We start from the raw sequence: 23,988 nt of genomic DNA, 5'->3' as shown, positions 1-23,988 counted from the left end.
ATTTGCAAATTATGGTGGAAAATTAGTAAGTATTTGGTCAATATCAAAAGTTCATCTCAATACTTTGTTATATATCCTTTGTTGGCAATGACAGATGTCAAACGTTTTCTGTAAGTCTTCACAAGGTTGTCACACACTGTTGCTGGTATGTTGGCCCATTCCTCCATGCAGATCTCCTCTAGAGCAGTGATGTTTTGGGGCTGTAGCTGGGCAACACGGACTTTCAACTCCCTCCAAAGGTTTTCTATGGGGTTGAGATCTGGAGACTGGCTAGGTCACTCCAGGACCTTGAAATGCTTCTTACGAAGCCACTCCTTTGCCCGGCCGGTGTGTTTGGGATCATTGTCATGCTGAAAGACCCAGCCACGTTTCATCTTCAATGCCCTTGCTGATGGGAGGAGGTTCGCACTCAAAATCTCACGATACATGGCCCCATTCATTCTTTCATGTACACGGATTAGTCGTCCTGTTCCCTTTACAGAGAAACAGCCCCAAAGCATGATGTTGCCACCCCCATGCTTCACAGTAGGTATTGTGTTCTTTGGTTGCAACTCAGCATTCTCTCTCCTCCAAACATGACGAGTTGTGTTTCTACCAAACAGTTCTACTTTGGTTTCATCTGACCATATGACATTCTCCCAATCCTCTTCTGGATCATCCAAATGCTCTCTAGCAAACCTCAGACGGGCCCGGACATGTACTGGCTTAAGCAGGGGGACACGTCTGGCATTGCAGGATCTGAGTCCCTGGCGGTGTAGTGTGTTACTGATGGTAGCCTTTGTTATGTTGGTCCCAGCTCTCTGCAGGTCATTCACTATGTCCCCCCGTGTGGTTCTGGGATTTCTGCTCACCGTTCTTGTGATCATTTTGACCCCACGGGGTGAGATCTTGCGTGGAGCCCCAGATCGAGGGAGATTATCAGTGGTCTTGTATGTCTTCCATTTTCTAATTTTTGCTCCCACAGTTGGTTTCTTCACACCAAGCTGCTTGCCTATTGCAGATTCAGTCTTCCCAGCCTGGTGCACGTCTACAATTTTGTTTCTGGTGTCATTCGACAGCTCTTTGGTCTTCACCATAGTGGAGTTTGGAATGTGACTGAGGTTGTGGACAGGTGTCTTTTATACTGATAACAAGTTCAAACAGGTGCCATTAATACAGGTAATGAGTGGAGGACAGAGGAGCCTCTTAAAAAGGAGAAGATACAAGTCTGTGAGAGCCAGAATCCTGCTTGTTTGTAGGTGACCAAATACTTATTTTCCACCATAATTTGCAAATAAATTCTTTCAAAAAAATCAGACAGACAATGTGATTGTCTGGATTTGTTTCCACATTTTGTCTCTCATAGTTGAGGTATACCTATGATGACAATTACAGGCCCCTCTTTTTTTTTAAGTGGGAGAACTTGCACAATTGGTGGCTGGCTAAATACTTTTGCCACACTGTATGCTATAATATATAATTTTTTTTTTTTTTTTTTTTTTTTATTAACCACTGAGGCCGTACATGGATAGCCTACAGGTGGGAAGTGATAAAAAAATAAATAAAATAGAGTTAGTCATTGTAAAAGGTAAACACATTTCTTTAATATCTTACAAATCTTTCTTGCTTCACTTTGTCACAATTTACTGACCATCTGCTCGGGATCAATACCTTAACCACTTGCCAACTGCCTTCCGCAGATCTACTGCGGCAAGGCGGCTCAGCTGCACAAGCTGCCATCCCCGCAGCAATCGGATTCGCTACAGAATCGTTTGATCCACAGGTGCAGGCCAGTGATTTCTGGCCTGGATCTGCTGATCGGTTCTGGCAAATGAAAAGCCTCCTCTGCCTGTGTAATGTAAACACAGGCAGAGGAACTGATGTCATGTCCCCTCGAGGAGCCCTTTTCGGTTCCAGTGAGCGGAGAGAAGACATCCATAGTGAGTACACCAAGCACTACACTAACACCAGGACACATAGGCACACTTTTAACCCCCTGATCACCCCCAGTTAACCCTTTTTCACTCCTGTCATTGTGTCACCAAGTGCAGTTTTCATATATTTCACTGATCACTGCATTGGTATCACTTGTGACACTAAACAGCGTTAGGGCAGTTAGTGGCAGACCCAAGTAGGTTTAGGGTAACCCCCATATATTTCCCAATAATGGTTTAACCCCTTGATTGCCCCCCCAGTTAACCCTTTCACCCGTCACAGTTTCACTAGTATAGTGTACAGATGTCTTTTCTGATCACTACAGGTGACATCACTTAGTGTCAGCGTCAATCCCAGATACGCGCACACACACACACACACACACACACACACACACACACACACACACACACACCATACACCTCCCTTACTAGCATAGTGTTTGAAAGGATCAATATCTTTGATCTGATCTATACTAGTGTCCCCAGTAGTATAGGGTTTCCCAAAAACGTGGCGTTAACAGGATCAGCCCAGACACCTGCCAGCACCTGCGTTTAGCCCCTCCGCCCACCCCAACCAAAGTGCAGTATCAATAAATCACTATCACTTTACAAAACATAACACACAAAACTGCAGCGTTAGCAGAGTCAGGCCTGATCCCTGCTAGCACTAACAGTTTTTTTTTTTTTTTTGTAGCGATTCAAGCAGTCTCTGACAACCAGGTTTTTTTTTTTACCTGTGAGTCACACTAGGCATCTGTAAATTTAGTGGCCAAAATGTCAAAGGAAAGGTACACTAGGGAACAGGCCTACAGGTTGCTGAGCATGACAGATGAGAGCGCAGGGGAAGCCTCACTGTCAGAATCACAATCCGATTAGGGCTCACTATACGAACCTGTAGAGAGTAGCGGCACCCTGACAGATAGCTCTGACGACGGAGTAGTGGTCCCTACTACTAAGGTCAGGCGTACCCGAGCCCTTTCTTCTGTTGCTGAGGTGCAACAACCGCATGGTTCTCATATGCAGCAGAGAGCCAGTACTATTGCCGCTCAACCTTCTGGTGAACTGGCAACCACCAACGGCCTAGTACATCCTGGTCGTAGGCAAACCAGCACTGCAGTATCACTTGGCGATAAGGCGAGTCCAATAGGTGCAGTTCAAGCTGGTGTGGTGGCTAGCACAAGTAGTGCCCCACAGCCACCAAGAGTTCAAACACAGCAGAGCCCATAATGCCCTTTCTGATGTGTTTGCAGATCCCGATTGGCAGCCCGCCACTTCTGCAGCGCCCGTACTTTCCCCATTCACTGGCCAACCTGGAATTCAGGTGGAAACAGCGGATTTTACTTCTCTTGACTTTTACGAGCGGTTTTTCACAGATCTGCACAGATCTATTGTGGACCAAAGCAATTTATACACTGGTCAATTTATTACCACAAATTTGACCCGTGCCAGAGAATTATAAATGGGGGGGGACTTCGATTGAAGCACAATTAAGTGCCTCCATCCCTGGTTCAAATAGACAAGAAAGGAATTGTAGGACTTTGAATGAGGCTATTGAATTAGAGGTAAAATGGATTGTAAACAAATTTTTTCATGAAATTGGTATGAAACAAGTAGAAAAGTAATTTCACGTATGTACATATACACATGGCATGAACATGATGGATAACTAGATACATACATAACGGCTTGACAGCACATGATCATAACGAATACATATTGGTAAATTATATAAATACATATATGTACACGTCAATATGATGAGAGATGTAAAAATATTTGAACAGGATTAATTGTAAATATAGTAGAGGGTATCTTCCTATTGATAGGCATGTAGATACAGCCTGAAACTGACGCATTTCGTGTAAAAAAAATTTAAAAAAAACTTCCTCAGGGGCGGATGCTGCAAGTTATCTGAAAGGAACAGAGTATAATTAATCTAGTGTGATACTAAGCATAACAGGAAAAAGCAAAATTGCCAATCATGAGTACTTACATGAGATGGAATAACATGATGCATGTTGGATAGGGGACCAGGGCCAAAGGGTTGTCTCTCCCAGGAGTGGAGGTAGTCTTGAGCCGCGTAATAGCAGGGCAGGGTGCACACATCCACAGGTTGCCAATCTTCATAATGTATCAGGGTCATGAGCATGAGTAGTGACCACCAAAGGGTCTGTATGAATAAATATATATGATATCTGCGAGTTAGATAGTGTTATTAGGGTGATAGATTAAGGATGTGTACCCAAGTGAAGAGATAAGGAAATGTGGAAGAGTGTGAACCAGTACAGATGGTTTTTGGTAAACTATCCCAATTCTATCTGTACTGGTTCACACTCTTCCCCATCTCTTCCCTTGGGTACACATCCTGAACCCATCACCCTAACAACACTAACTCACGGATATTTTATTTATTATAGGTGCTTATATAGCACTTTACATATACATTGTACATTTGCATCAGTCCCTACCCTCAAGGAGCTTACAGCCTAAGGTCCCTAACACACATTCATACATATACTGTACTAGGGCCAATTATTTAGACAGGATCTAATTAACCTACCAGCATGTCTTTAGAGTGTGGGAGGAAACCAGAGTACCCGGAGCAAACCCACGCAGGTACAGGGAGAGCATGCAAACTCCAGGCAGATGGTGTCGTGGTCAGGATTCGAACCAGCGACCCTTTTTTGCTGCTCGTTGAAAGTGCTAACCACTACACCACTGTGCTGCCCATAGCATATATATTCATTCATACAGACCTATGAGTGAATATACTACAGACTTTGGTAGTCGCTACTCATGCTCTTCACCTTGATATATTATGAAGATTGGCAACCTGTGGATGTTTTGTGCGTGCACCCTACTATCACGCTGCTCAAGACTACCTCAGTTCCCAGGAGAGACAACCCTTTGGCCCTGGCCCCCTATACATCATGTTATTCCATCTCATGTAAGTACTCATGATTGGCAATTTGCTTTTTCCTGTTATGCTTAGTATCACATTAGATTAATTATACTCTGTTCCTTTCAGATAACTTGTAGCATCCGCCCCTGAGGAAGTGGTTTTTTTTTTTGGTTTTTTTTATTATACACAAAACGTGTTGGGCATTCAGGATGTATCTACATGCCTATCAATAGGAAGATTACTATATTTACAATTAATCATGTTCAAAGATTTTTACATCTCTCATATTGCCAAATGTCATTCTAATGACATAATTTACCAATATTTAATCGTTATGATCATGTGTTTGAGAATGTATTTTGGGGTGTAATTTCACATATACCCATGGCATGTTTGAGCAATATATCATTTAGTGGCAAATTTGTGTAAAAAAAATAAATAAATAAATAAAAAAATTGTAATTTTCCCAAAACTTGTGGCAAAATTTAATATATTCCTGTCAGAAACAATGAATCAGACAGAAGTACAGTTAAATCTCACTTGTTTAATAATAATAAAAAAAAAAAAAAAAAGGTAAACAGTGTAAACGTAGTCAAAACATAGCCAGGGTTCAGGAACCGGAACGGATAGTCAGACAAGTCAAAATGTCAGGGAGCCAGAGATGAGCGTAGTAGAACAGCAAGCAGGATCTGGAGCCAGAAGGAATGTCAGCCAAGCAAGTCTTTAACAGGAACACAGGAGAGAGTCTCTAGAGATGTGACCAAGGCAAAGGCAGAGATCATCTGGGCTGGATGGCTTAAGCAGGCAATACTGACAAGCAGGATATCATCAACAGGTGAGTCACTGTGAAGAGATAGGAGCTGGCAATTAGCCGACAGCTGAGCAGCCAGCTCAGAGAAGGAAGGGCTGAGCCCAGCCCTGACAATTCCGTGGACTCGACATGCCTCTCAGCAAATAGCTTGGGGTGTCTACTTTCCAAAACGGGGTCATTTAGTGGGGTTTTTTGCCATCTTGGCTTTTTATGGCCTCCGAAACTGTGATAGGTAGTTAAAGTAGGTAAAAAAAATTTACGCCCTTAGAAATCCCAAAGGCGATTGGTTTTTAGGGGTCCTGTACGTGGCTAGGCTCCCAAAAGGTCTCACACATGCGGTATCTCCGTACTCTGGAGAAGCAACAGAATGTATTTTGGGGTGCAATTCCAGATATGCCCATGGCATGTTTGAGCAATATATAGTTTAGTGACAACTTTGTGTAAAAAGTTGTCAATTTTCAATCACTTGTGACCAAAAAAAAAAAAAGAATAAAAAAAAAAAAAAAAATTTCAAATGGGCTCAACATGCCTCTCAGCAAATTCCTTGGGGTGTCTACTTTCCAAAAAAGTTTAATTTAGAGGGGTTTTGTACTGCCCTGTCATTTTAGCACCTCAAGAAATGAGATCAAACTATCAATCAAACTAAAAGCTGCGTAAATTCCAGAAAATGTACCCCAGTTTGTATACGCTATAACTTTTGCGCAAACAAATAAATATATATACGCTTATTGATTTATTTTTTTTACCCAAGACATGTGGCTGAATACATTTCAGCCTCAATGTATGACTAAAATTGAGTTTATTGGATTTTTTTTTTATAACAAAAAGTAGAAAATATCATTTTTTCCCCCCCAACATATTCGGCCTTTTTTTCCATTTATATCGCAAAAAATAAAAATCCCAGGAGGTGATCAATTACCATCAAAAGAAAGCTCTATGTGTGGTGAAAAAAAAAGGATGCAAATTTAGTTTGTGTACAGTATTGCATGACCGCACAATTACCAGTTAAAGTAGCGCAGTGCCAAATTGAAAAAAGTGCTCTGGTCATGAAGGGGGTAAAACCTTCCGGGGCTGAAGTGGTTAAAAGTGAAGTATGTTTTTTGTTTGTTTTTTAAGCATCATACTAACCTAGGGCGATGCAGCATTGGTGCAATGCTGCATCTGTCCCCCGGCGGCTCTAACACTGAGAACAGAGCGATCAAACACTGCCGATCGCTCGGTTCTCACATCTCCCTGAGCAGAGAGCTGGAGACTGTCAACCCCCCCTTACTGTATTTTTCACCTGGTGATCCTGCCAGCAACACACTTCCTATCTGACTATGTAACACTCACTCACTGCAACTATGGATCCTCTCCCCGCACCCAAAATTCAAAAACAGCACGGCTGTGCAAGGCTCTGCCCACACAGTCATGTCATTCAGAGTAATCTGTGCATGAATGAACTACAAGTCCCATCTTCCACTGTTGCAGACAGCTTGTAGTTCTCAATTAACTGTGAGGGTGCTGGTGAGTTCTCTTGTAGTTCATTGATTCTTGATGGACAGTAACTGTCTGTATGGGAGGTAATATTCACATAGGTGGCAATGCCGTTTCCAGACAGCTGGGTCACAGCTGACTGCAAGCAACTCTGACGGGAAGCAGATTTTAAAATATATTAATGCACCTGTAGTACAGAAAACACATGCAAATGGTTTATCTTAAAGAGGAGCTACTCCCAATTTATTTTCTCGTTCTGAATAGGTCAAGACAGGTTGTTTCCTCTGATGTATTTTTATTGCTGTCTGCAGCCCCCTATGGGAATTCCACCTTTTTTTCCTCAGGATTGCTGGCATTAGAACAAGAACAATGGGGAAGTTTTTAATGGGGACTATTACCTACTGTCAACAAAGGAAATTCATCTTATTTAAAGGAAGGATTCTGGTTTATTATCATATTTATCATTGTATTATGCTGCATTTCCAGAGCAGGAGGTAAGAAAACAATTCTCCCACTTGGAAGGCATTAAACAAAAAAAAAAAAAAAAAAAAAAACAACAAAAAGAAAAAAAGAATAAATACTTTCTTCCAAACCTAGGAAAAAGCCTCATCGTTCAATGCAAGTCTTTGGCCCAGCTAAATAAGTAATCAATTAGCCGCTTAGCGATATTATTATGCAAGTGGCTCATCATTTGGTAATGCAATGTAAACAACTCTGTGTGTTGCAGTGAGTTGCTATTAATTGTAACACACACACACACACACACACACACACACACACACACACACACACACACACGGTTACAGCTTTGTTCTTTAAAGCGGTTGTATACCCACAAAAAAATTAATTAAAAAATAAATTAAAACTACAACCTTTAAGGCAAAAGGCATAATGAACTAGTATGCACCGCATTCTAGCTCCTTATGAAATACCTTAGAACGAAGCACCGGCATCGCCTCCCGGTCACCGCTGAGGGAGCTGACATGTTGCCTCGGTGTTTCTACAGGGTTCGCGGCTCCGGCCCGGTGAGTGGCCGGAGCCTCAATGACGTCACTCCCACGCGCAGGAGTCCTCTTTCCGGCAGCATCCGCCGAACCTTCAGAGCGCTTGCTACGCTGACGTCCGTGTGCAAGGTGAATATCTCCTAAACCGTATAGGTTTAGGAGATATTAAAATGATACTAAAGGATCATTTTTTTTTTTTTTTTTAAACATGTCAAACTTACCTCCACTGTGCAGCTTGATTTGCACAGAGTGGTCCCGAACATCCATTTCTGGGGTCCCTCGGTGGCTCCTCCCCGCATCAGATAACCCCCTTGGAGAAGCGCTCTCCCGAGGGGATTACCTTGCGGCGCGCCCCGAGTCCAGCATTCAGCGTCCATAGAGGCCAAATGCAGGACTCGAAAACCCGCTCCCTGGTGCCCGCGTCATTGGATTTGATTGACAGCAGCGAAAGCCAATGACTGAGCTGCTATCAATCTATCCAATCAAGAAACGGGAACCCGTGGAGAGAGAGACGGCGAGGACGCACCATCGGAAATTTGGGGCTCAGGTAAATAAAACGGGGGGGGGCTGGTGACTCCAAGGTGTTTTTTCACCTTAATGCATTAGATGCATTAAGGTGAAAAAACACGAGCCTTTACAACCCCTTTAAATTTTACCTACAGGTAAGCCTTATTATAGGCTTACCTGTAGGTAAAAATGTGAAAGCAGGGTACACAACCCTCCCCAATTTTGGAATAAGGGAGGGTGGGTTAAAATCCTGTCAGTGTTTTGTTGCCATCTGTATCCCACTGGGGAGAATTCCCTTCACTTCCTGTTCCATAGCCAAAACAGGTAGTGACAAAGTCCCTCTAAAGTAAAGGAATCCCAGGACTTCACCAGGCTCTCCAGCACTAGCGTCCCTATTTACCCTCTATTAGGCTGCATTCACACTACAGTTATTGAATCACGACTTGTCACGAATCTGCCCGCGATTTGACAGCGCCGATGTGTGAATGACAAATTGCGGGACTCGCATTTGAGATGCCATTTTAATGACACCTCAAATCGCGTGCGTCTGCTGAGACTGTCATGCGATAATTCACGCTGCAATCCGCATCGTAGGAAGCATGTCGCCCAAATAAAGTTCTGGAACTACTTTGGGGGCAACATGATTGCCGCAAATTATTGCGCGACAATTGCAGCAGACCCTCACCACAATTTGAGGTATCACTCAAATGAATGGCATCTCAAATGCGAGTCCTGCGATTTGTCATTCACACGTCGGCGCTGTCAAATCGCAGGTAAATTCGCGGCAAATCAGCCCACAATTCAAAAGCTGTAGTGTGAATGCAGTCTTAGCGTTCTGATGTCAACCCAAAATTTGTGAATTTCCTAAACTTTCACTGACAACTGTACACAGGGAGAATTGGTCCTAATTAGCTCCACTTTTACACTTGGCGCAATAAGAACTATATGAATTTGGCAGCTTTATTGAATCCCCCTTCCCCCACACTCCTTTTTGGCATAGAGAAGGTAAAACTGGCTCAGACAGATTTTGCAAAAGTGTCTCAGATGCCTTCTAAAAGTGGCGTAGCATGAACCAAACTCAAGTACAAGTTGTAGAGCGGTACATGAATTTGGCACATTCGTCACCACTTTTAGAACGGATGAGAGACACTTTCGCAAAATCTGTCTGCGAAAGTCAGGGAGTTGGTCTTAATTAGCTCCATATTTTACATTTGGTGCAGTCAGTGTGCCATAATGTAAAGTTGGCACATTTTAGAACTACCTTAATTTGGTGTATGAGTCCCTGTCAGAACCAAAAAATACATTAACGCCAGAAAAGTGGTGCAGCAGCTTTATTAAAATTCCCCCTCGGTACTTCGCTACCATGCATTTTGGTGCACACACACACACACACACACACACACACACACACACTAGGTTGCTTTGAGGTGCCATTACAATTAATGCTGCTGCCGGATACTTGCAAAAGGGACGCACGTTTCCGTGCATTGCTGGAATGTGTGAAATTTTGCATGTGTTCCTGCAATGCACAAATATAAACCTAGTCTTATTGTTTGCTAGAACGTTTCACTTTCTCCATTTATTTTACACTATGGAAAAGGCAGTAGAAGATAGACTTATGCCCCGTACACACGGTCGGATTTTCCTATGGAAAATGTCCGATCGGAGCGTGTTGTCGGAAATTCCGACCGTGTGTGGGCTCCATCGGACATTTTCCATCGGATTTCCCGACACACAAAGTTGGAGAGCAGGAGATAAAATTTTCCGACAACAAAATCCGTTGTCGGAAATTCCGATCGTGTGTACACAAATCCGACGGACAAAGTGCCACGCATGCTCAGAATAAATAAAGAGATGAAAGCTATTGGCCACTGCCCCGTTTATAATCCCGACGTACATGTTTTACGTCACCGCGTTTAGAACGATCGGATTTTCCGACAACTTTGTGTGACCGTGTGTATGCAAGACAAGTTTGAGCCAACATCCGTCGGAAAAAAAAATCGTAGGATTTTGTTGTCGGAATGTCCGAACAAAGTCCGACCGTGTGTACGCCCTATTACACTAAAGTCCAGCAGGAATATCTGACTAGAGAAGGTCACAATCACAGAAGTCTAAGGCCCCTTCCACACAAAGCAGATCCGCTCAGCGGGGTCCGCCAGCTCAGCGGAGATCGCTCCGTTGATCTCTACTGAGCCGGCAGATGACAGGTGCGTCTCTGCTCACTGAGTGGGGAGGGACCTGTCAGAGCGCCGCTGATTCCTATGGAGAGATCGCACAGCATGTCCATTTTCACCAGATCCGATAAGACGGATGGCGAATGTATCACCATACGTCTGTTTTTAGTGGATCGGATGGCAGACGGGTGTCAGCATCTCCACTGTTATCCGTCTCCCCATAGGCGTTAATGGATGGCCCGCTCAGGTCCGCCTGAAAAACAGACAGGCAGATCTGAGCGGGCTTGTCGTGTGAAATGGGCCTAAAGCTGGCCATACACTAGTAAAATTTTGTTCCAAAATTTTTGTTTTAAAAACATTTGTATATCAAAACAAAAGTTCTAACAGTGATTGTAGATCAAACGCAATTTCACAAAACATTCTAAAATCTATTGTTGTATACCTCGCTACTAGAAGTAAGAACGTTTTAGTTTATATACATGTTGTATATATTGTTTATAAGTGGTGGCTATTCACATGTACTTCAACATGTTACAATGATTCTTCTTGTTAGTATAATAGACACCTTTCAACAAAAAATATTTTGAAAAAAATAAATAAAACCCAACTTTCGAACGGCGTTCGCCAAGTCACTGGATGAAATAAGAAATTATGTACAAATATTCATACGAATATTTGTTCGAAAACCTACTAGTGTATGGCTAGCTTAAAGTGGTAGTACAGTCAGTAGTTACAAAACTCCATGACAGGCAGGGTTATATCACAGAAGAGAGGTCTCTGAGTGAGTAATGTGATCTGAGCCGCACATGAGCAGCTCTGACCACATATACTGCCCGCTCTGTGCGCCACTGCGATGTGACTCCCATGCGCAGGAGTGACATCGCCCTGGCACAGCCAATCAAGCGGCCGAAGACGAGAGCCTTGTCGCTCCGGGGACTTGCACTCCTGATTGGCTTTTGGCAGCAGCGGGAGCCAATCAGGAGAAAGAGGGGGAGGGACGGGTCGCAGCTCTGTGTGAAAGGAGCGGGAGCCAATCAGGAGAAAGAGGGGGAGGGACGGGTCGCAGCTCTGTGTGAAAGGGGGAGGATACAGGCTGCTCTGTCCAAAACCACTGCACAGAGCAGGTAGGTAGAACACATTTTTTTTTCCCCCCTCTTTAAAATAGACTTCAACATCCTTTTAAAGCTGCCAGGAGACCCATAAAAAAAAAAAAAAAACAGAGTATAAAATTTACTACCACTTTAAGAAAGGCAAGACCTATAAAAAGGAAAAATATTAAAACAAAAAAATATATAAAAACAAAACAGAGCAACAATTTTGGAAAAAAAAAAAAAAAAAAAAAAAAAAAAAAAAAAAACACATTCTGCCTCTGTACTAGGCGATCGCGGGTCGCCAGTGGACATAGGGTCCAGCCGATCCATGGGCATGCTCACGCAGTGTGCGCACACGCGCTGCCATGCACCCGCCACACAACTACGGCGATCCGCACAGGAGAGCCAACCTGTCGCCGTATAAGGACAGGAGCTGCTAGTTAATCACCGCTGTTTTTTTCCAAATAAAATGATGGCCTCTCAGATCTGCCCGTTAGCACGTTATATCACAAAAAACAGAAGGGTTTTTTTCTGCCTCTAAATGACCTAATGTGCATGGCCAGTGTGCAATGACCCTTAGACATTCCAATTAAAAAAAAAAAAAAAAAAAAAAAAAAAAAACACACTGTCAAAATTCAGAGATACAAGGGCAATGGCTACCAAATCATCTAACAAGAAAGAATGGTAGAAAAAGACTGCAGATAAAACAAAGGCACAACACTAGGTCTCTGCTTTCCGTTGTTTGTAAAAATAAATAAATAAAATAAACTCAAGCTAATACAGCCAACCCTACCGCCAACAACCATACGATACTACAGAATTTTGATGTGGGTAGAAATTTCTTGGATGTGTTTGTAAAATGCTCTTGCTGTCAGAAACACAACGTGCTCCAATGTCTGCAGAAATCTGACTCACATCTCCTAACATCCGCTACCTGCCAGCAACCATTCGTTTGTTATGCCACTAACAAATGTTGACTGCAGTAGATCCCATTTAAAGGAATTTCTGGAGCTATAATGTTCATTTCCTCCTCTTTTCCAAGCATTGTCAATGCCATTTATGTTATTCCCAAATGATAACCTGACAGCTTTAGGTCTCTCCTTCCTTGGAATATAAAAAGGAATGGCATTGTAAAGAACAAAAAAAAAAAAAAAAAAAAAAAAAAGTAATTTTTGTCTTAAAGCATTTTTTACCCCCCCAAAAAATTCATAAAAAAATAGATCCTGTTCCCTTAAAACATGAATAACAGCAGTGTGCTTGTGCTGTGCAATTTGGCCCCTTGCATAACTTGAAAAATCTGGCTGATCCTGCCTGGTTTTGTCCTCCTCCCTGTAAACTGACCACTGTTTATCATGGCTGCTGAGCCCTGACACCATGGTCAGTTTACTTGCCTCCATCATCCGCAGCTCTCCTGTCCTCCTCTCCCCCCTCTCTACCTGTCAGCTCTGTCCACTCCCCAGCCCCCCCCCCCCTTCTGCTGCTATCATAACTACAGTATAACCATACAATCCCCTCTGTAAAATAACATTATGTGTCCCAGTGTCTGTGTTATATAAAAGAGATGCCGATTTCTATTTATATCAGAGTGTCTCCCGGCACTTACGTCATTCCTCGGCTCTCTCTTCTCCGGCTGACATCAGCGGGAGTTCTCGGCCCCTCCCGCTATAGCCGTCAGCCGGAGGAGTCACTCCGATCTATAAAAGAGAGGCAGATTTCTACCTTAACACAGACACAATGTTAATTTTACAGAGAGGATTGAATGGTTATACTGTAGTGGGTTAACAACCGCTTTTAGTCTATTAATTTCAATAATTCAGCTGTACCTTATTTTACCAAATCTCAGTAAATTTTATGATAAGCATTTTCCAACAAATGCATGTCTGGAGATAACAGAAGATCAATAGCAGCTCAAACTACAAAGATCATCGATTCCCTGACAAAACAGATGCTTAGTTTACGAAGCAATAGAGACATCAAATTACTTGGCAACTGTGCAAACTCAAAGGGTGGCCGCAGAATGGTAGACGTCTCACCAAGAACGGCCAAGGCTTTAAAGTGCTAGTTTATATATTCAAAAGGACTAGCCAACTAAAGACTAAACCAAATGGCCAATTAGGAGTGATAAGCCCATGCCAAGCCAATTATATCCATGCACGGCCAGTGCTAATGAGGCAGATTACTGAAAACAGAGTATAGTGAGGAGCAAGCCACCCCATTTCTTCTTTCCTTACTGCAGGTCAGAAAATGACAGAGATGTGATTGGCTAGGAACAAGTGTCCTGGTTAACCTAGAATTCAATTTTCATATAATATTCAATAGCACTAAAGTATTTCTATTATGCCTTATCCAGACAGCGATGCATAGCAAATGGGTATCTATTGTCTTTGTACCACTTACAGTGCATCTGGAAAGTATTCACAGCGCTTCCCTTTTTCCACATTTTATTATATTACAGCCTTATTCCAAAATAGATTCAATTCATTATTTTTTCTCAAAATTCTACAAACAATGACAACGTGAAATAAGTTTGATTGAAATCCTTGCAAATTTATTAAAAATAAAAAAAAAAAAAAAAAAAAAACACGGGAAAAAAAAATGAAATAAAATAAATAAATCACATGTACATAAGTATTTACTGCCTTTGCTTAAAGAGGAAGTAAACTCGGATTTTTTTTTCAATATTTACAGAGAACAATGTGTCTTCATGCCTAGCACATAGTAATGTTAGCATCTAATGTTTCGCAAGTACCTGTTTGTGGTTTAATAAACAAAACACTCTTCCTGTAATCGGCTGCGCCATCTTTGTTGTTGATTTTTGACTCTCCTGTGACAATTTCCGCCCTTCCTCGTTTCCCTCTGCCAGAATCTCGCACATGTGCGATCGCGCGCTATTCAAGCCTCTCTCGATCGCCGTTACCACAGCAACCGAGCTCCTCCATTTCTTGCTGTGGATGTCTGACCTGGTACACTCCCCCCGTGTGACGTCTGCAAGTCACAAGTAGAGAACAAGGAAGCTAGGAAGGGAAAGTATTACGAGTCTTCTCGATGTGCCGTTCTTGAGGGAAATTACAGACCCGGCACTGCTGTTAAAGGAAACGGCACACATAGTGTGCAATTAATCAGATGACTAAATGCGCATGCGCCAGTGACGTAAAAAAAAAAAAAAAAAAAAATACAGGGCGGATTACAAGAAGACTGTACAAATAAGTCATGTTTCACAGGCAGAGATGAATAGTGCTAGTTAGGTAAATTAGAATGAGCAAAAGTTGTAATGGAGAGTTTAAAACCACTTTAATACTTTGTTGAAGCACCTTTGGCACCAATTACAGCCTTGAGTTTTTTTGAGTATGATGCTACAAGCTTGGCACACCTATTTTTTGGGCAGTTTATCCCATTCTTCTTTGCAGGACCGGTCAAGCTCCATCAGGTTGGATGGGGAGCGTCAGTGCACATTTTCCGATCTCTCCAGAGATGTCACATCGGGTTCAAGTCTGGGCTCTCGTGGGCCACTCAAGGACATTCACATAGATGTCCTGTAGCCACTCCTTTGTTATCTTGGCTGTGTGCTTAGGGTCGTTGTCCTGTTGGAAGATGAACCTCATCCCAGTCCGAGTTTCAGAGCGCTCTGGAGCAGGTTTTCATCAAGGATGTCTGTATACATTGCTGCAGTCATCTTTCCCTCGATCCTGATTAGTCTCCCAGTTCCTGCCACTGAAAAACATCCCCACAGCATGATGTTGCCACCACCATGCTTCAATGTAGGGATGGTATTGGCCAGGTGATGAGCTGTGCCTTGTTTCCTCCAGACATGACGCTTGTCATTCAGGACAAAGAATTTAATCTTTGTTTCAGCAGACCAGAGAATTTTGTTTCTCATAGTCAGAGTCCTTCAGGTGCCTTTTGGCAAACTCCAGGCAGGCTGTCATGTGCCTTTTACTGAGGTGTGGCTTCCGTCTGGCCACTCTACCATACAGGCTCGATTGGTGGAGTGCTGCTGAAATGGTTGTTCTTCTGGAGGGTTCTCCTCTCTCCACAAAGAAACAATGGAGCTCTGTCAGAGTGACCATTGGGTTCTTGGTCACCTCCCTGACTAAGGCCATTCTCCCCTGATCAATCAGTTTGGCCGGGCAGCCCGCTCTAGAAAGAGTCCTGGTGGTTCCAAACTTTTGCCATTTAGGGATGATGGAGACAACTGTGCTCATTGGGCAGAAATTTTTCTGTACCCTTCCCCAGATCTGTGCCTCAATAGAATTCTGTTTCAGAGGTGTACAGACAATTCCCTGGACTTCATGGCTTGTGCTCTGACATGCACTGCTAACTGTGGGACCTTATATAGACAGGTGTGTGCCTTTCCAAATCATGTCCAATCAATTGAATTTACCACAGGTGGACTCCAATCAAGTTGTAAAAACATCCGAAGAGAGTGATCAGTGGAAACAGGATGCACCTGAGCTCAATCTTGAGTGTCATGGCAAAGGCTGTGAATACTTATGTACGCGTGATTTATTCATTTTTATTTTTAATAAATTTGCAAAGATTTCAAACAAACTTCTTTCACTTTGTCATTATGGGATATTGTTTGTAGAATTGAGGAAAATAATGAATTGAATCCATTTTGGAAAAAGGCTGTAACACAACAAAATGCATAAAAAGTGAAGTGCTGTGAATACTTTCCGGATGCACCATATATGTTCAATAAAGAGCAATCCCGGTTGTTAAAAAGTATTTCTTTTGACTACTTGCCAAAAAAAAAAAAAAAGAGAGAATAGAAATATTTTGTCACAGTAATGCCCAATACAAACAATGAGAAAATCGGATGAAAAATACAGTCCAATAATCTGTTTGCTAGCACACAGCTTTTTCGAGAGCCGATCACAACAGTGAAAATATCTGAAGGAACAAGCATGAAAATTTCTCGTACATTAATGCCCCATTCACACTAGCACAGCCCGCCTGTCTACCCCCCTACTCAGCAGGGATCTCTCCACTGAGCAGGTGGACGACAGGTCCGTGTCCGCTTCGCTGATGCAGAGAGGACACAGGCACAGCCTGCTGTTCTCCAATCGGCTGTTGGATGTACATGGACCCCCTGTTCGTTTCCATTCCGTTGCCATCTGATCCACCAGACGGATGGGGAATGGATCCCCATCTATCTGTTTTTAGCAGACAGAATCGGATCGGACCCGATCGGTCTGTCAGTGTGAAAGAGGCCTTATTTACAATTAAAAATCATTTATTCTATAATTGTAATTAGTATGGTGTTTGTACGAAAAAAATAAATTGTGTGACCAAGACCACGCATGCTCAGAAAAGAAAGAAAACATTACTTCTGAAGTTGTATTCTGTTACAAGAGAATTTTGGTATTTTTAGTAACCTATTGGTTTGCCATTTAAGACTAGCATGCAAAAAATTTGGTAAAATCCATGATCATTAATCCGATATTCTCATTGTGTGTACCAGGCTTTATCTGAAGGTCAAAAACTACTTTCCTGCAGATGGCAGAACACAGGTTAGACAAAGCATGCCTGATGTACTTTTTCCAAGCAACTGCAAGTTACCTTACCATTCATTCAATCTGACCTTCAACTTGCTTAGCAAAATGTTCTCATAGTAAAGTACAAAGAAAGATTTCCATCCATGTGCCAGGAAGGTGACAGCTTTGTGTACAGGGGATGCTCAGCTATCCTTGTGTAGTAAAAGTGTCCATTATATCTCTTGCACACACCCAGGTGATCAGCTGCTTAATAATAATCACTGTTGCTCTCTGCAGAGCCGGCCAGTGACAGAACCTAGCTCATCTTGTATAGATCAAGCCACTTCTGTCATCACAGCACTGGTCAAAGTGATTATTTCATGTTGATCAGGCACACAGAGGAACCGAGGGGTTAATTACGCTCTGCAATAAGGAGGGGATTGCTTAGCAATGTGTTGGAAATTCTGCAGCACTGGAGACAAGGAAAGCTTCGAAATGGCCTGTAATCATACAATGGCAGACCCTGTAATAGATCCTCACATATCGGACGAAATACGAATCATTCATAATATCTCTTACGCACATGGCATCAAAACTGGATTTGCGCAACATCTGTTAGTTTTCAGGAGCGTCAATGCTAAAGGAAGATGCATGCTGAAAAAACACACTCAAAAGACGTCAGAAACAATGCTACAACTATCTTATGGATGTACACACACTGAGCTAGTACAGTCGTCATACTAGTCATCCACCATTGTTCTGCTACAACATGAATCACATTAATTGATCAGTTATGATCTAGAAAAAGAAATGTCAGTGCTGCTTCTCATCCAACAGACAGTCTCTACCAGCGTCGTCCATAGGGCTGCTTGGCAAAGATGAATGTGTTATATATTTATTTTAGTTTTATATTGGAGAGGAGTTATGAATAAGACAGGCCATTGTCAATAAGCAGAATGTAGAACATCTATTATATGATCACATCACAAAATGCAGAGGCTCACACAATGACACAATCGATTGATTGCTGTGAGCCTTCACTTTCCCAAATTTATGTGCAGACGAGGCAATTAAAGAAGCAGGGCTTTATTCCTGAATGACGGCAAAACCTGCTTTTCCATGGGGATTCTCAGTTCCATAGAGGGGTCTTTTCATGATGTGATGTTCAGTAATGACAGGGGAGGAGGGGAAACCTTTAGTACAATAAAGAAATAGCAGACTGTACGGCCCCTCCCTACTACGTGTGTGTGTGTGTGTGTGTGTGTGTGTGTGTGTGTGTGTGTGTGTGTGTGTGTGTGTGTGTGTGTGTGTGTGTGTGTGTGTGTGTGTGTTATGTATACATTCACTGCACATTCTGCTGGAGCTAAAGCACATATATTCATAGTTCATTTTGTGATGAAATGAATGTATCTTGCACATCTGTGGATGTCTGAGCCATCTATCTACATACACACACATGCAAATTTTATACACACAAATTAATTATGATATATGGATACAGGAAAATGTTAAGGTATCTATAGACCACGTTCAGAGGCACCACAAATCAACCAATATTTGCAAGTGATGTGGCAGATTTGGGTAAGAATCAGGTATGTCAAGCATCAGAAGTACTGGTTACCACATTTTTCACGAAATTGGAAAATTCTTGTGATGTGTGATTATCATTTGCTCCAAAAGAAAACAAAAAAGTGATAAACAAAAATTACATTTCACCTTGCATTGCTATCAATGAGAGATCAATCAGCCATCCTGTAGGCAGCCCTTGGGATTGGCCGGTTTATGGGCAGACATTAGGATTTTTTAGTCTAAGGGAAGCCTTTGGGATCGGCCAGCCTTTGGAATGGACCAATTTAGAAGAAGCCTTTGGGATTGGCTGGCCAGTCTTCGGGATGGATCAGTTTAGGGGAAGTCTCTGGGTTTTGACAGGCAGCCCATGGGATCAGACTGTTTATGGACAGCCTCTGGAATCCAGCAACTAATGAACAACTATCCTATAGGCAACCCTTTGGAATAGGCCAGTTGATGAGCAGCCTATGGGTTAGACCAGTTTAGGGGAAACATTTGGTATCAAACAGGCAGCCCTTGGGATTGGCCAGTCTAAGGCTGGATTCACACCTATGCATTTTTAGTGCTTTTTGCATTTTGCACTACAGTCCATTCACCATGGTTTCCTATGGAATACGTTCTGTAGTGCAAATCTGCAAAATGCAAAAAGCACTAAAAATGCATAGGTGTGAATCCAGCCTAAGGGAAGCCTTTGGGATCGGCAAGCCAACAGCCAGCCTTTGGAATGGACCAATTTAGAAGAAGCCTTTGGGATTTGACAGGCAGCCTTTGGGATCGGCCAACCATCCGGCAGCCTTTGGGATCGGCCGGCCAGCCAACAGCCTTTGGGATCGGCCAACCATCCGGCAGCCTTTGGGATCGGCCGTCCAGCCAGCCAACCAGCCAACCAGCCAACAGCCTTTGGGATCGGCCGGCCAGCCAACCAACCAACCGGCAGCCTTTGGGGATCGGCCGGCCAGCCAACCAACCAACCAACCGGCAGCCTTTGGGATCGGTCGGCCAGCCAACCAACCAACCGGCAGCCTTTGGGATCGGCCGGCCAGCCAACCAACCAACCGGCAGCCTTTGGGATCGGCCGGCCAGCCAACCAACTGGCAGCCTTTGGGATCGGCCGGCCAGCCAACCAACCGGCAGCCTTTGGGATGGATCAGTTTAGGGGAAGTCTTTGGGTTTTCATGGGCAGCCCCTGGGATCAGACTGTTTATTGGCAGCCTTTGGGATCGGCCAGTCTAGGGGAGGCCTTTGGAATCCAGCAGCCAATGAGCAGCTATCCTATAGGCAACCCTTTGGAATAGGCCAGTTGATGGGCAGCCTATGGAATAGACCAGTTTAGGGGGAAACATTTGGTATCAAACAGGCAGCCCTTGGGATCACACTGTCTATGGGCAGCCTATAGGATTGGCCAATCTAAGGGAAGCCTATGGGATGGAGTGCTTGATGGGCAGGCATTGGGCAGTGTATGGATGGGATTGGCCATTGGGAAGGGATTTCTGGTAGGATGCAGCTCTCCAGCCATGGATTGCAGTGTGTCCAGGCATGCTGGGACTTGTAGTGGATGTAGATGGCACGGTAAGGCAGTCTTACCTCCAATACTAGAAGGCTCCCCGGGGTGACATTCCGTGTATCCTCTACCAGCCAGGAGGGTAGAAGCCGTACCGCAGGATGGTTGTGCGGAGGTCACCTCTATCCCCCAGTCACCGTCCAATAACGCGCACCCATTCCGGTAACAAAGCGAACCTTCCCCCGCCGCCGGTTGCTTCCTTCCCTCCCCCGGTCACCGGCTGCTCCCCCCGCTCTCCATCACTGCAGCACCAGCGACGTCACAGGCTACCTTACCAACACAAGCCACAGCCTAGCATGCTAGACATGGCCATGCCCATACACAAGGATCGGCCCCTCCCCCCGGTACCGGACTAATGTTCGGATTGGCTAAACGCTAGAGTCGGCAAAACCAGCCTGTGTTAACCCACACAAAAAAGGGGAGGTGCTCAGACACGCCTTCTCCAAGCCCTGCCCCGGCACTCCTAGCGAATGCCCAACGCTTCTCGGCGAATGCGGTTACCTGGGAGAAGCGGCACAATGCCATTGCGCATGCGTGATTTGCAGACTGTCTTGTCAGAAGGCATATGAGCGATATCAGCGTGCACGTTTCCTTGTGCGCGCCCCCGCACACACCTCTACACTCTGCTCTTGTGCACTCATCCTCCGCGCGTTCCCGATCTCCCTGCCTGGAGGACGGTCACGTGTCTTTCCAGACGTCAGCAGGGCAGCCCAGTGCTAGGAGCCTGCTGTGTCCCCACAATGGACTCATTCCACTGTCACTTATGGGACTATGGGCAGGGTGACACATGACATGTATGAGATAATAGTATAAGCATCCATACAATAGAAAACCAGCAGGAACACAGACCTCTTAGTATTACCCATAGGCCTGGGCACACCCCATGTAGCACACATTCCCCCTCTTTAGACCTCTGATATTTCATAAAATAAAATTCTCCTTTTTTCTCATTAAAAAAAAAATCTGAAAAAAAGTAATTGGAAGACATAACCTAGTGCTCTGCCTTTATGACACTGTCAGTATTTATACATTTTGTGTTTGAGCTTTGGGGTGCACACCGTGCAATAGGCCGTGTACACCTATGATTATTACCTATACATCGTTTTTTTTTCTGTCTGATGATCCTGATTGTATGGCTGCATTCACCCACACACATACAATATACAATCACTGCAGGCAATGCCAACAGTCACATTAGCTGCAGCCACCCAGTGCCTGTCATTGCAGGGTAGGGGCCTGGCCCTGGCTCACACCTATCCACACACAGCTGTCAGTCCCAGCCACTGGGATTGGCAACATTGCTAAACAGCTTTGTGAATGCAGCCTAAGGCCCCTTTTACACTGGGGCGGTGGCTGCGTCGGCAGTAAAGCGACGCTATTTCTAGCTGCGCTTTACCGTCAACTTCACTGCGCTATTCGGCAGCTTTTAACCCCCCCCCCCCCCCGCTAGCAGCCGAGAAAGGGTTAAAACCATGGCAAAGCGCTGCTGCAGCAGCGCTATGCCAGCGGTATAGCCGCGCTGCCCCACTGATTTCAATGGGCAGAAGTGGTGTACACCCCGCTCCTTCACCGCTCCAAAGATGCTGCTAGCAGGATTTTTTTTAGCGTCCTGCCAACATTGGAGAGACAGCAGCGGTTCTTTAAGGGTGCTTTGCAGGTGCTATTTGTAGCGTTATAGTGCCTGCAAAGCGTCCCAGTGTGAAAGGGGTCTAAAACCCCATACACACTATACAATTTTCTGCAGATTTTTGTCTTCAGATTTACCAAAACTATACAATACGAGGTCAAACCTTAAGAGTTTCAATTTGTATGCAATCAGGCAGGCCCTTGCACTACATGGTTTTGGTAAATCTGAAGACAAAAATCTACAGAAAATCTAACAGTGTGTATGGGGTCTAAGGCCCCTTTCACACAGGCCATCCAATCAGGTCTGCCTGTCAGTTTTTCAGGCAGACCTGATCAGACTGTTCAGTCTTTTCTATGGAGCAGCGGATGTTAGCAGACATACATACCTACCAACATTTTGAGATGGGAATGTGGGACACCTACTAACAAACGTATGCAGGCATAGGATACGCCCCCTGTCACACCCCCTTAAAGAAGAATTAACCAAAAAAAAGTTAATTAAATCCACAAGGACTTTTTTTTACCGCTACTATTCCTTTATATTGGTTTTTAAAATGTACAAATGCAGCAATTTAGAAATTGGATGAAAGGTTTAGCACTGGGAAAAACTTTTTGAAAGATAAAAAGTGTATTTTATATACAACTATATAGATCAGACAAAAATGAGGGACACATGAGGAGGAAAGAGGGACAGAGGGTCATTGCTCCAAATCAGGGACAGTCCCTCGAAATCAGGGACAGTTGGGAGCTATGGATATATGTCCACTGACACTCGCCGCTATCCGCTCCTGTCCACCAAAAACAGATGAATGGTGGTCCTATTCAGATTGGAGTCTATCGGATTGGATGGAAACGGACAGGCAGTCCGTTTCCATTCGATTGCCCCATAGAGGAGAGTGGGACTGTGTCCATGTCAGCTTTGCATAGGACCTGTCATCCGCCTGCTCATCAGGGATCAGCAGAGCGATCCCTCACTGAGCAAGCGGATTCCGTTTCATGGAGGTGCCCGTGTGAAAGAGGGCCTTAGGTCTCACACACAGCTACCTGTGTTACAAGGCATTCACACATGTGACCAACCATAGCAACTCACTTTTCAGAGGGCGTTTGACAGGCGGTGGGAAGGCCTGATTTAACCCTGTAAATGCTACATCACCGTGACAATCATTTGCATTACATGTAGTTTTAGCATGGGCCCCCTATAGACTTTCATGAGTCACACTCAGAAGTAGTAATGCCTGCCAAATGTGACATGCGGTTTTATCTTCACCATGACAGTATCCCTTGTTGAAGTGGGCAGTAAGACTGTGGCGGAAACCGTCCCCTAGTAACAAATCTGAATGAGCCCTTAAAGCAGTTATAGTCAACTTTCTTTACAGGAGTGGCCTCAAGTGCGGCCCCCAACATTACCAAAGGGCCTGCACATTAAAATTCAGTGAATGTTCAGTGTCAGAGACAGCAGACCTTCAACAGGATGGTGAAAAAATAGTGCTGCACTGCTTAACCACTTGCCAACTGGCTAACGCCGATATACATCTGCAAAGTGGCACAGGTGCGCAAAACAACGTACCCGTACGCCGCTGCGTCATCCGCGACTAGCGGGTGCGCACACGCTGCTGACGGGAGCATGCCTGCGCGGACTCGACGTCCGCCGGTGGCCCGCGATCGTGGCACGGAGAGTCAGAACGAGGAGATACCGATGTAAACAAGGCATTTCCCTGTTCTGCCTAGCAACATGACAGATATCTACTGCTCCCAGTGATCAGGAGCAGTGATCTCTGTCATGTTCTAGTGAGCCCATCCCCCCTACAGTTAGAACGTGCTGAGGGAAAACAGTTAACCCCTTAATCGCCCCCTAGTGTTTAACCCCTTCCCTGCCA

General features: G+C 44.1%; 1 protein-coding gene across 2 annotated transcripts in view; it reads right to left on the bottom strand.

Moving 5' to 3' along the window:
- TTBK2 (tau tubulin kinase 2) overlaps nt 1-20,806 on the bottom strand; it is a 255,290-nt gene extending 234,484 nt beyond the window's left edge. For both annotated transcript variants that reach the window (XM_073609369.1, XM_073609370.1), the window contains exon 1: nt 20,509-20,806. The gene's annotated coding sequence lies outside the window, so the exon portion shown is untranslated. The remainder of the gene's footprint in view (nt 1-20,508) is intronic.
- Between the last annotated feature and the right edge of the window lie 3,182 nt (nt 20,807-23,988).

This window comes from Aquarana catesbeiana, linkage group LG13, assembly GCF_042186555.1.
Source record: "Aquarana catesbeiana isolate 2022-GZ linkage group LG13, ASM4218655v1, whole genome shotgun sequence".
NCBI lineage: Eukaryota > Metazoa > Chordata > Amphibia > Anura > Ranidae > Aquarana > Aquarana catesbeiana.
Note: the sequence above shows the minus strand (reverse complement) of the source record. Positions and strands in the feature narration are given on the sequence as shown.